This window comes from Beta vulgaris, chromosome 2, assembly GCF_026745355.1.
Source record: "Beta vulgaris subsp. vulgaris cultivar EL10 chromosome 2, EL10.2, whole genome shotgun sequence".
NCBI classification, from domain to species: Eukaryota; Viridiplantae; Streptophyta; class Magnoliopsida; order Caryophyllales; family Amaranthaceae; genus Beta; species Beta vulgaris.
This window is the reverse complement of record NC_079203.1, coordinates 5318451-5333551: the sequence shown is the minus strand read 5'-3', so window position 1 is coordinate 5333551 and position 15101 is coordinate 5318451.

Here is a 15101-nt window from a genome sequence, read left to right as displayed (position 1 = left end):
TATATCTACATGGGTTGGGTCTAGTATGGTCAGTATTTTGAGGAGGGACCAATGCCTCATCTCCATCACACAACAATTGCACTAAGGACCCTTCACCACCTAAGGACCCTTCACCACAATGAATTGACCCAACTCCACTCCATCCATTACCCACCCCAAATGGCCTAACTATTGCATTTCTGTGTACACATGTACAAGCTTGTATTGTAAATTAGTGCTAAAAATGGATCAAATAATTGCTTAGCATAGCCCAAGAATCTAATACCAGTACTAAAGTCTTTCCTAGGATCAACAAAATGCAGCTTAATGATGTTATTGTAACCCAAGTTGTCTATGATTTGTTTTACATATGAAGCATCAACATTATCAGGTAAGTTTTCAAACACACTTACTTGACCACCTTCGTATCTAATGTCACCATGTACAAACCACTCTCCACCATGGTGCACACTTATGCAAGGTTTTATTTCCATAAAATCTGTCATACAAAAATTTATATACTAAAGTAAGTGCAAGGAATGGAAGAACACCAATGATATTGTAGGATCCATAAAAACCATTCATATATATTATATAGAAAGAGTACATAGCATTCATTACTACAAAAATTGGCAAGCTCCAACCAATTACTAACAACATACTAAAGTTTTTTGGAGCTTGCATTCATATAAACACAAAAACAAATCTGTCATAGCAGTGACAACACCCTAAATAAAGCCAGTGGCTGTCACATTCTACCCCTCCTAAGCTATGACAGAGGCAAAAAATCAAAACCCAACCCAAAAAAAAACACCAACTTCCTTCATCTTCAATCCTCTTTGAACAACCATGGGAACCCATCAAAGTATTGAGTCATGTCCTTGTTGATTGATAAGTCATATTTATATATAGTTTTTAGGTGCATTTAGGTTGCATTTTAGAGCATTTAGTTTCATATTTAGGTTCATTATTACATTATATTCTTAAGTTATGCTTTTCTATTCCTATTCGGTATGTTTTCTTGTTTTTGATGAATTTCAGGTAATGTGAACGTATATGGAGTATGATTAGCTAAGCTTAAGGATTAGGAGCACTTGGAAAGAAGTTACAATGCATAAGGATCGTACGGATTTTTCATAGTACGACTTCGAGCGAAAACGAAGCGGAAAATCATTAGAAGAAATATGAAAAAAGAGTCATGTCTACTCTTCTAACCATAACTTCTGATGTGCTCCTTTAAATCGAGTAATTCCAGCAGATTTAGAAACTAGACTTGAAGATCTTTCCAACGATAGGTGGCACGCCCCGAGGAGACTTCTAGTCAAGGAGTTATGCCTTCCGGAAGATTACACTGTTTCTGCTGGAATCTGCCACGCGTACGCGCGGATCACTAATCCGCCTATTAATGATTTATTTAAGACTTTCCTTATCTTGTAAATTACTTTCCTAGTCATATTAGGTTAAAAGATATTATTTAGATTAGTTTTCAATTTTTTTTCTCTCTCCTCCCTTTTTCATGTTATTTTTCATCTTTAGGTTTTAGTTTTCTCTCTCTCTTTCTCTCTAGTTTTAGTTGTAAACCCTAATTTTTATTCTTCATTAATTCATGATTTCTTTTAGTTTCTTTCCTTGATTTCTTTGATTATGTTTTCTTTGTAGATTTAGTTTCATTATTTATTTCATGATAGAGTAGTTTTTATTTATAGGGTTTGGGAATCCATGTTTATATGATATGTTATTGATTGATATTTATTCATGGTTTGGTTAATTATTGATTTCTCTAATTGATTAGTGTTTTATTGTTAATCTTGCAATCTGATCAATTGTCTGATTAAATATTGCTAATATCGAGTCATAGATCGAGAGATAGTACTCTTTAGAGGTTTACCTACAATTAGCAAATCTGATTATGTTGAGCGACCGTACTAGCATATGTTGATCTGAGAGCGTTAATGCCTGACCAAGGATTAACCTTTGCTCTAGATATCTGATTGATTGAACTATTGATGATATTTTGATAGATTATAGTTATAAACATGGTGAACCATATACCCTAGATCCCTTTTAGTTTGATTTTCGTAGTTTGATTAGTTTAGAACTTTAATTCAATCATTCCTCATCTTGTTTAGTTTCTCCATATCTTAGAAGCTAGATTAAAACGACCATCTCTCTGTGGATTCGACCCTACTTACCCTACTACATTGTTAGAAGGTTTTGCAGGAATTATCTTTGACGGGTGAACGACAACCTATCAAATTTTGGTGCCGTTGTCGGCGAGACGGTATTGTTTTATTTAGTTTTTATTGTTGGTGATACTAAACTGTATATATATATTTATTTTTTTTCTTCCTTTTGTGAATAAATTTTTTCCTCTTTGTTTTAGTGTGTTGTTATGGAGTCGTATAATTATAGTTCAGATGGGAATGTTTTTTCTAATTATCAAGGGCAATATGATTATTCTGGGTATTATAATGCGAATGATTATGTTTATGATGCATCATATGATCGTCAAAATTTACAAAATCTGTGCATGAATTCTTATGAATATTCTCATTACCCTAATGTAGCACCCCCAAATTACTCACTTTTAAATAAATAATTTAATAAATAATATTTGAGTAATTTAGGAGTATTACCGCCACGTGACTAACACGCTTTCGGCAACCAACTACTAACTAACCAAAATAACTTGCAGCGGAAGACTTTAACCAAAAATAATACTTCTTTATTAATAAAAATAAATATTGTCTCAATACTTAAAATAAATGAAACACTCTAATCTAGGTGAAGATCCCCTTCCTAGTATGCTCCCATGCACATCCAAAATTCACCTGCAAATCTGCTTACCAAAAAGGTAAACAGGGCAAAGCCAAATAGGAAAAAGAAAATACGCGTCAGTATAAAACTGAGTACGAAATGTACTAGATAAGTAACACATTTGTTAGTTCGTAACAATTTTTCATTTCGAAAACTCCATCACCAATAATTCAAGAATAACTCTTTAAGAATAAACTTTTTCAAACACTTAATAATAATTCAAGAATAACATTTTAAGAACAAACTCTTCCAAACACTTGAATAATAATTCAAGAACAACCTTTTAAGAACAAACTCTTTCCAAACACTTGAATAGTAATTCAAGAATAACTTTTTAAGAATAAACTCTTTCCAAACAACTTGATTAAAAATAATCCTGAAAACAATTCCTCTTCTTATCTCCCCTTCTATTTTGCTAAGTGTGCACACCCCCAAGCTAGTCATCCCATCACGGAGCTATATCAAGGGGTAACTATAATTGCCAACAAGTGGACTTTGAATCTCTTGATATTAATCAAGCGGAAATAATAATAATATGACTTGTAAGTCATGATAAACCTCCTTCCTCATAAACAACTTTTTGAACATTCAAAGTTCATAAAAACCAATCAACCTTTCCTTGTAAAAATAATTTAATTTTCCAAAAAGGATAACAAAACTTCTATATAAAAATGATTGATAAAATCATTCATTCTTTTCACTTTCAAGAGTGAATAATAAAACATTGTAACCATTTTAAATCAAATTTCTAAACTAATCCAAGCTAGGGGTGTTAACGAGCCAAACCGAGACCGAACAGGGCTCGGCTCGGCTCGGCTCGAGAATGTGAGGGTCCGAGCTCGGCTCGAGCTCGAAGCTCGTCGAGCTCGAAAATCTGGGCTCGGCTTGAGTTCGAAAAAAAAAAAATTCGGCTCGGCTCGAAAAAGTTCGCGAACTGTTTGCCTCGAAAAAGCTCGAAATATTTCTAGTACATTACCGCACACTTGCCTCCAATATCGAATTTCTTTTTTTTTCCAACTAACGAAATGCATACTTCAAAGTTCAAACTTTAAAGAAAAAAAGTTGATAACAAGTTTAACAAAGTTCACATCAAAAACAAAGTTTACAAGTCACAACTTTGACAAAGTTTTACACAAACACACAAACAACAAAGTTTTACACAAACAACAACTCCTCTTCCTTTGACATTCATTTCCAAGTCCAAGCCAATCTTCATGTTCTTTTTCCCATAAGACCTACAAAATATGTTTAACACATACATTAGAATAATATTATGAAGATATAATTTTATAAAAACACAATGTAATAAAAAGTATAAGATTGAAGAAGAGTAAAAAAATAACCTCATACAAGAACGCAATTCATGGAATAGGAATCATGATTTCTTTTGGTTCATCTTCATCAACAAACTACAAATAAAAATTATAATTAGCTATAAAAACAATATCCTTAAACATATAAAGTAATAATACAAGCAAACCAATCCATTTTCTGCAAAAGTAGCACGCTGAGTATAAAAATTAAGAATCAACCCAAGGGTATTTGTTCTTTATTGAGGGTGGTCGGTCCTAGTAAAAGTTAATTTGGAATGACCTGTTTCTTTGTTATGAACTGAAATCTGAGATCAGAATGGATGAAGAAGATGACTTCGGTTCATATAATGGAGAACTACAGAAACTAAAAGATCCACATATGATATACCAATCGAACATGTTTAAAATTAATGTATAAAAATTTGTTCAGATTAACCACTGGGTATTTGTTCCTCGCATCTTCTTTACCATAAATAAGCGAAATTCATCATACAAAAACTTGGAATTCATCATACAAAAACTTCGAACATATTTAAAATTAATGTATAAAAATTTGTTCAGATTAAACAGAAAAACTTCGAATTCATCATACAATGGCACATAGTAATTTCGAATTCAGATTAAATCGAAAAAAAAAAATGAAAACCATTAACATTAGTACATTACCTGTCATCCTGCTCGACGCCAAAGTGCTGCTCGCCGCCGCAGTGCTGGTCGCCGCCGAAGACGCTGGTCGCCGCCGAAGACGCTGGTCGCCGACGTTAAGTGGACTGGGATTGGGGATTTAGGGTTTTCGAAAACCCTTGAAGGAGTGCAGCAAAACGGCTGAATGACTTGAAGTGCTTAGTTTTTTTGTTTTTGGTGTTTCTTGTGTTTGTTTTAAATTTTAATTGGGCTGAGAAAAAAGCCCTTAGTTTATATCTTTTAATTGGGCTAAAACTTTTAATTTGGTATATATTTTTAAAATGGACTTCAAATTGTAATTCCAGTTGGGTTAGAAATTAATGTATAAAAATTTATACTTTAAAATTTTTCGAACATGTTTGCGAGCTTTCGAGCCGAACTCTACTAGGCTTGGCTCGGCTTGTTAAGGTCGCGAGCCGATCTCGAACTCGAGTCGAGCCCTCTCGAGCCGAGCTTTGACCGAGCTTTGACCGAGCCGAGCTCGAACAGTTTGCGAGCCACCCTGGCTCATTAACACCCCTAAATCCAACCAATAAAATCAATAAACAACTTTATCATATAAACCACATTTTAAAAGATCTAGCTACATAACGTACCTTGATCTTGCACAAACTAATACTAGTATCTTCACTTATTCTTATACTTGAGCTTTTAGCCAGCCAACAAGCAATCTACCACATGAACTTAATCATGAATTTAAACTTGAATGATCTATCATGAGCATAATATTTTTGAGTAAGAAATATGAAAATATTTTTCTTAAACAAAAGAAAATTGAAACTTGAATAAGAAATATAAAACTAGAATACATAGGAAGAGAAAGAAGAACTTTGAAGTAGAAATTATAGATTCTTCAAAGTTTTTGTGTGGAAAAGATGGCTAAAGGTGGGGTATTTATAGGAGTAGAATAGATAGTACTTAATTTTCAAAATTAAAGAGTTTGTAACCTTCACCATAAATTAGGAGATTAAACCAAGATTTGTAACCTTCATCATAAATTTGGAAAAAAAACTCCCCCATTTACTTCACAATCCCGTCAAAAATAATGGCCTAAAAAAAATTTTTTTTTTTTTTTTTTGGTTTTTTGAATAATTTTGACTAGGATTTTAAACCAAAAGTTTAACAAATCCAATTTTGGCGCCATATTCCCGCCAAAATAATTTAAAACCAATAAATATACTAAAATATCCTTTGCTTAAAATATTTATTTTAGAAAATAAATATAAAATACTATTTATTTATTTAAATAAATACTAAAAATACGGGGTATTACAGTCTACCCCCCTTAAAAGAAGTTTCGACCTCGAAACTTAAGGCAAAAAGTCATAATCACTTTCCAAAAACGGGTTAAAATTCAAAATCGTAGTTTCTGACTCAAATGCTCAGACAAAAAGTCATAATCACTTTCCAAAGACGAATCAAAATTCAAAATCGTAGTTTTTGACTCAAATGCTCATGTGTAAAATGCATATAATGACTCAAAAATATGCTAAAATGCATAACTATAGTAAAATGCGAAACTCTATCGCATTCTACCCCCCTTAAAAGGAGTTACGACCCCGTAACTCGACAACTAACCTCGGAAAACAACGTCGGATATTTCTTGCGTATATCCGCTTTAATTTCCATGTTGCTTCCTCAATCTGATGGTTTGACCATAATACTTTGACTAATCTTACATCCTTAGTCTGAGTACTTCTAACTTTACTATCAAGGATTCTTACATGTCTTTCCTTGTAAGTCAAACTATCATTTAATTTTGTTGACCCTTGAGTTTTGAAGATGACCTAACCACAAAAGACATAGTATATTTTATTTATGTTGTTGCAAGGTAATTCATGCTCGAGCTAAGAGAATACTTGATTGAAGATTAAAGCGGAGAATTAATCAAGATCGAAGTAAAGATGTTCGAGAAATGAAGAATCAAGCATGGAATGAAGATTAGAATACATTAGGGTATTTATTAATCTTCTTGTTAAGGTTGAGTAATAGCTTTATTAAGTTCGTGGTGAATTCTCAAAGGAACTTGGTTCTGTTCCCATGAAAGGAACAGACCTGGCACTATAGGAACAAGGCTTAGGAACAAGACTTAATAATTAGGGAACAAGACTTTAAACTAATTTGAACTTCTAAGTGACTAATATTGTGCGCCTAAGGTAATGTGTGCCCAATATAGTTGTTAGAGTTTTTAGAGATAATTTGACTAAGATCCATAATTTTAGGAAGTTAGTTTAAGTTTGTTAGGAAAAGATTTTAAAATAGTTTTCTGATTTTCAAATCTCTGATTTTCAAATCTTATCTTTTTAAAATATATATTTATCTTTTATATTTTATTTAAAAGATTTAACTTTCGAATATATTATTCCATTTTAAGAGCTTCGGATTTTTCGAAATAAAAAAATCTGTTTTCCGGTTTTTGTAAAAGATTTCGAAAAAGATTTTTTCTCCTAAAAACTAGCTAAAGGATTTTTATTTATTTCCTAAATTCTAGCTTACACGCCTAAATGATTTACTGCTTCATGTTTATGGAGTTAGTGGATTTAGTGGCCTAAGTTAATTATCCTCCAAGTATTTAATTAAATTAAATAAGATTAATTATTCTCCAAGTTTGCAAAACCACGTACTTTGTTACTGCTTCTATGAAATGAAGTAATGGGTTAGTGGATGATGCACATGACTTAGAATAAATAATTTAATTTAAATAATTAATTAGAAATCATGGAGAACATGTGATAATGGTCTAAGTTAGTGGAAATCATGTCTTGTCTTAAAGGTCTATAAATAGACGCCTAATTCACTTGAGAAAAATTGTGTCTGACTTAGTTAATTTGTCTTAAGTTATCTAAAGTGTCAGTGCCTTTCCTTAAGAGAATTCATACTTACATTAATCGAGTTTTCATTACTCTTCCATTGTTTTACAAAGTGTATTTTTGAGAAAAAGGGTTTGAGTGAACTCTTGTAAGTGTGAGAAAGCTTTGAGTGAAGCAAGAGAAAGAGAAAGGAACTTCGAGTGAAGTTTGAGAGAAAACGTCAGTTGTTGGGAACTGTCGTTGGGAACTTGAGTTGAGTGACTTAAGTTGAGAATCGAGAGAAAAGTAATAGGTTGTAATCAGAGTTGTTTTGGCCTATTATAGTGGAAAGTTGTTTAAAATCCCTTGTGTCGAGGTTGTTTCTTCCTACTAGGCCTAGGAAGTTTTTCCTCGTAAAATCTCTCGTGTTCCCATTGTTTGTTCCCAAGTTTACTTTTAATTCCGCAAAAAGTAGTGCTTATTCTCTCACTATAATTCACCCCCCCCCTCTTATAGTGCTCATATTATACAACAAATTCAATGGCCTCAGGTTGCAGCACATGAGACACATCCGAAATATACTTCCTTAACTAAGATATATGAAAAACATCATCGACTCGACTTAAAACATTTGGCAAATGCAACTTATATGCCACTTTTTTCGAACTTCTTTAACACCTCATATGGCCCGATATACTTTGGACTTAACTTTCGCTTCTTCCCAAATCGCATCACCCCTTTCATTGGAGATATTTTAACAATACCTTCTCCCCAACCTGAAACTCTTCATCCCTTCGCTTCAAATCAGCATAACTCTTAAAACCTTGATCTTTTCTTGAATCACTTTCACCTCTTTCGCCGTCTCTTTGAGGAATTCGGCTCCAAGCACCACAGTTTCACTAATATCATTCCAGCAGACTGGACGTCTACACTTCCGACCATATAAAGCCTCAAACAGAGCCATACCAATATACTTGCATGATGACTGTTTGTTATAGGAAAATTCTATCAAATCCAAGAAATCCTCCCACGAACCCTGATACTCCATAACACAAGATCGCAACATATTTTTTAAGTCTGGATTGTTCGTTCGTTTGTCCATCTGTAGCCAGATGAAAAGTTTACTCAATAATAAATTAGTCCCAAAGCCTTCTACAAACTCTAAAAATTTGATAAGAACCGTGAATCACGATCAAAAACAATGTCCTTAGGCACACCATGATACTTCACCACCCATTTCACATATGCTTTAGCCAATTGATCCATTGACCAAGTATTCTTCATAGGAATGAAAGTTGCTGATTAGCTAAACGATCTACCACTACCAAAATTGTATCATTTTCAGCCTTAATTCTTGGTAATGCAGACACAAAATCCATTGATATAGAATTCCCATTTCCATCTCGGAATATCCAGGGGCTGAACCTTCCTTTGCGATCTCTTGTGCTCAAACTTGACCTTTTAGCATGTGAGACACTTAGCCACGAACTCTGCTACCTCTCGCTTCATGTTTGGCCACCAAAACATTTGCTTCATGTCCTTATACAACTTATCACCACTGGGTGTACTGAATAAGGTGAGCTATGAGCTTCTTCCATTAATTTCGCTTCAACTCATCTCTATTATTATGTATACACACCTTCCTTTGAACCGAATACTTCCATCATCGGCTATTTGGAAATTCGATACCTGACTATCCTGGATCTTCTCTCGAATCTTTTCTAACTTTTCATCCTTTGATTGACCTTCCCTAATCTCATCATAGATTGAGGGTTGAATCGACAAAGAACCCAATAATTCTTCACACCTCCTTCTTCTATTACTTCCAATGACATTTTCTAGAAACTCGACACATAACTGACTTGGCAACATATTGCATTAACTGAATGACTCGACTTTCGACTTAATGCTCAGCAACAACATTAGCTTTCCCTTCATGATACTGGATCTCTAGATCATTATACTTGATCAACTCCAACCACCTCCTCTGCCTCATGTTCAACTCCTTCTGAGTGAGAATATACTTTAAGCTCTTATGATCCGTGTACAACTTACACTTGCCCCATACAAGTAGTTCGCTATAACTTCAAAGCAAACACTATTACAACTAATTCAAGATCATAGGTTGGATAATTCACCTAATATGGTTTTAACTGCCTAAAAGCATAAGCAATGACCTTCCGGTTCTGCATCAATACACACCCTAACAAAATTTCGAAGCATCACTATAAACATCATACTGCTGACTTTCATCAGGTAGAGCCAAAACAGGTGTTGTAGTCAACCTTTCCTTCAACACCAAAAAAAAACTTCCTCACACTCTGGATTCCTAACAAACTTACATTCTTCCTTCATCAGGCTAGTCATTGGTCTCGAGATATTCGAGAAATCCTTTACAAATCTTCGATAGTAACCAGCTAACCCAAGGAAACTCTTATATCACACACTATCTTTGGTATTGGCCACTCGCGCACCGCTTGAATCTTAGCAGGATCCACTGAAACTCCATCCTTTAAGATAACATGTCCTAAAAATGCAACCTTATCCAACCAAAAACTCACACTTAGAGAACTTGGCGTACAACTTATGCTCTCTTAGGGTGGACAAAACTTCCCTCAAATGCAGTTCATGACTGCTCCTAACCTTCGAATATATCAAAATATCATCTATAAACACAACCACATATTTATTCAACATGGCCTGAAAATCCTATGCATCAAATCCATGAACTTGCAGGTGCGTTATTCAGACCAAATGGCATCACTGTGAACTCATAGTGACCATGACGCGTCCTAAATGCAGTCTTAGAAATATCACCCTCAGCAATCCTCAATTGGTGATAACCTAACCTCAAATCTATCTTCGAGAAAATCCCCACTCCTTTCAACTGATCAAATAAATCATCTATTCTCGGAAGTGATACTTATTCTTGATCGTCACATTGTTCAACTCCCGATAATCAATGCACAACCTCAAACTACCATCCTTCTTTTTCACAAACAATACAGGTGCATCCCAAGGAGACGAACTAGGTCTTATATACCCTTTTTCCAATAACTCCTCCAACTGAACTTTTAACTCTTTCAGCTTAGCTGGAGCCATTCTATAGGAGCCTTTGAAATAGGTCCGGTTCCTGACATCAAGTCTACGATGAACTCAAGATCCCTAACCGGTGGCACACTCGGTATCTCTTCAGGAAACACATCAGGAAACTCAGATACGACCGGGATCTCCCTATTCTCATCTTCCTTTTCAATCCTCTGAACTCCACATAAGAATAACGACACCCTTCTTCACTAAGATTGAATTCTCATCGCAGATACTATCTTCACTCCTTCTCCTTCCCAAGCTTCTTATAAGTCACCCTTTATTTCTTAGGACCGACTAAGGACACCTTCTGGGCCTCACAATCAATTTGAGCCTTGAATCTTCCCAACCAATCCATCCCCAAAACTACATCGAGGTCTGACAAGTCAAACTCAACTAAGTCGGATGGAAAGTTCACCCCTACTATCACTAAAGGTGCTTGACTATGCAATCTGGTACAATTAAACATTTCTCCTAATGGCAATGCAATTTCTAATAAATAGACACTAGACTGCTTAACTGGAGCTTTTCTACTAAAGTGCTAGAAAAAATGAATGAGATGCGCCTAATCAAATAACACTTTGACAGACAGGAATTAATGAAAAAGGTTCCAACTACTACCTCAGAAACATTCTGACCTCAGGCGGTTCATGACGAAAACTCTGCCTTTAGACTGATTCCCATCCCTGGTTTAACACCAGCATTGAAGAAGCTAACTTTGTTGATCATTCTGAAGGGCCTTACTACTCGGGTCAGGTTTGACTGCAGGTTCTCCACCAGCTTTTCTAAAGCACTCATACTCCCGGTGTCCCAATTTCTGACAATAATGGCATGTCACCAAGTTGCCTTGACAATCCTTTCCAGGGTATTCTTATCACACCTTTTCAGAAAAAAAAGTTTCTCACTTTCTTCCCATTACCTTGGTTCCCATTAGGCTTCCGACTAGGTACCTATTGTCTTTCTCAGTTTGGTTAAATCCACCATTAGTTAGGCTTTTTATCTCACTTATCTTCATTTGTGGTTCCCATTGTTGATATACTTCCTCTTTTCCCAGAGGAGGTCCCTTCGAGCTCTCTTCCTTTAATCCCATATAAGTGAGCATCTCTACCATAAATTTCATCAAGAGTCTCAAAAGTTACTCCTCCCAACTTAAGGTTAGCCCTTGCTCAAACCTTTGGGCCTTCAAAGTCTCAGATGGTACTATCTCAGGTGCAAACCTCATTAACTCTAAAAATTTGCTATAACAGACATAGTCCCCATCTCTCAATTGGTGAACTCCATAGCCTTTTGCTTCCTTAAGTACGAGGAAAAATTTAGTCCTCAAGGCCTCTTTAAACTCGTTCCACCTAAAGTCTGGATCCTCTAAAAGATCATCTTTCCTTTGTTTCCACCATAGGTCTGCCTCATCTCTCAAATAATAAACAACATTATTAACTCTAAGGTTTTCAGGGCACACTATGGCATCAAAAGCTTATCAAATTTTGTGATCTAGTTTTCTAAGCTAGCGGGTCCTCTTTCCCATGGTAAGTCGAGGTTTGACGTTGTTACCCTCTTAAAGACCTCACAAAACTTTTCACTCTACTTGATTTCTTGATTATCTATCACCTGAATGACGTTTATAACTACCTTTGCTAGCTTACTAACCATAGAACTTATACTTCTTCTCTTTCTTTCTGCCATTCTACTAGATATAAGGGTGTTTGAGGATAAATCCAACTAACATTCATAAATAGTTGTGTAACTACCAAAAAATTAATAATACCATGCCGGTATAACTAGTTCAAAACATAGCAATCACATATTTCATATATCACAGGCCAAATATGAAGCCTTATTATAACAACTACTAGAATATTTGAGCATATCAAAATATTCTTAAGACAACTAGAACGTTTCATGACCAAAACAAAACTAATATGTCTACGATTTGAAAACTTTAAACTCTGGTAGTATTTGTCTAAATAACATTCTCCAACTCATCAATGGCCATATAATCAGACTGGCCTGAGTATTTTCGAAAGGTAAAAAAAATACACATAGTACTACTATTTGCTCGCCAATGCAGCATGACTTCTTGCTTATCCCATACATAGGGAATAACATAAACTTTTTCCTTAACTTCCAACAACGATCATATAAAAGCAAAAAGAATTGAAATATTACAAGTACATCATCATAAAAGTAATACTAATATATGATAACTAAATATATATAGTTTAAGATTTGTACTAGATGCACCACTATGGCTTAAAATATTTATTTCAAAAATTTTAAAGTGTACTTGATTTCAAGATATAGAATAGCCAAGGTGATTATAGCTCCCAGGTAAGGAAGTTACCCACAGCGTCGGGGAGAGCCTTCCTAATCCTAGACAGAGCTTGTCACCCCAACATATCTACACCCTTCATCTTTCAAATAAAAATAATAATATAATATTATATCCTTTTTGTGTACTAGCAAGATGCATCTATACAAATCGTCAAAAAGAAAACAATTAAGCTTAACAAAAACAATTTAGAATGCAAATGCGAAACTCTTATCTACCCATCCTATGTCTACCCATCAATTTTAATATTCAACTTTTATCTTTTCAAACCTGAAAAACTGATACCACTTTGTAACACCCCCAAATTACTCACTTTTAAATAAATAATTTAATAAATAATATTTGAGTAATTTAGGAGTATTACCGCCACGTGACTAACACGCTTTCGGCAACCAACTACTAACTAACCAAAATAACTTGCAGCGGAAGACTTTAACCAAAAATAATAATACTTCTTTATTAATAAAAGTAAATATTGTCTCAATACTCAAAATAAATGAAACACTCTAATCTAGGTGAAGATCCCCTTCCTATTATGCTCCATGCACATCCAAAATTCACCTACAAATCTACTTACCAAAAAGATCAACAGGGCAAAGCCAAATAGGTAAAAAGAAATACGCGTCAGTATAAAACTGAGTACGAAATGTACTAGATAAGTAACACATTTGTTAGTTCGTAACAATTTTTCATTTCGAAAACTCCATCACCAATAATTCAAGAATAACTCTTTAAGAATAAACTTTTTCAAACACTTAATAATAATTCAAGAATAACATTTTAAGAACAAACTCTTCCAAACACTTGAATAATAATTCAAGAACAACCTTTTAAGAACAAACTCTTTCCAAACACTTGAATAGTAATTCAAGAATAACCTTTTAAGAATAAACTCTTTCCAAACAACTTGGATTAAAAATAATCCTGAAAACAATTCCTCTTCTTATCTCCCCTTCTATTTTGCTAAGTGTGCACCCCCCAAGCTAGTCATCCCATCACGGAGCTATATCAAGGGGTAACTATAATTGCCAACAAGTGGACTTTGAATCTCTTGATATTAATCAAGCGGAAATAATAATAATATGACTTGTAAGTCATGATAAACCTCCTTCCTCATAAACAACTTTTTGAACATTCAAAGTTCATAAAAACCAATCAACCTTTCCTTGTAAAAATAATTTAATTTTCCAAAAAGGATAACAAAACTTCTATATAAAATGATTGATAAAATCATTCTTCTTTTCACTTTCAAGAGTGAATAATAAAACATTGTAACCATTTTAAATCAAATTTCTAAACCAATCCAACCAATAAAATCAATAAACAACTTTATCATATAAACCACAATTTAAAAGATCTAGCTACATAACGTACCTTGATCTTGCACAAACTAATACTAAGTATCTTCACTTATTCTTATACTTGAGCTTTCTCATAGCCAACCAAAAGCAATCTACCACATGAACTTAATCATGAATTTAAACTGAATGATCTATCATGAGCATAATATTTTTGAGTAAGAAATATGAAAATATTTTTCTTAAACAAAAGAAAATTGAAACTTGAATAAGAAATATAAAACTAGAATACATAGGAAGAGAAAGAAGAACTTTGAAGTAAAAAAATTATAGATTCTTCAAAGTTTTTGTGTGGAAAAGATGGCTAAAGGTGTGGGGTATTTATAGGAGTAGAATAGATAGTACTTAATTTCTAAATTAAAGAGTTTGTAACCTTCACCATAAATTAGGAGATTAAACCAAGATTTGTAACCTTCATCATAAATTTGGAAAACAAAACCCCTACTTCACAATCCCGTCAACAATAATGGCCTAAAAAAAATTTATTTTTTTTTTTTTTGGTTTTTTGAATTATTTGACTAGGATTTAAACCAAAAGTTTAACAAATCCAATTTTGGCGCCATATTCCCGCCAAAATAATTTAAAACCAATAAATATACTAAAATATCCTTTGCTTAAAATATTTATTTTAGAAAATAAATATAAAATACGTATTTATTTATTTAAATAAATACTAAAAATACGGGGTATTACACCTAATGAGTCTTATGTGCCTGATTATACCCAATGTTATCAACCTGAAGAGAAT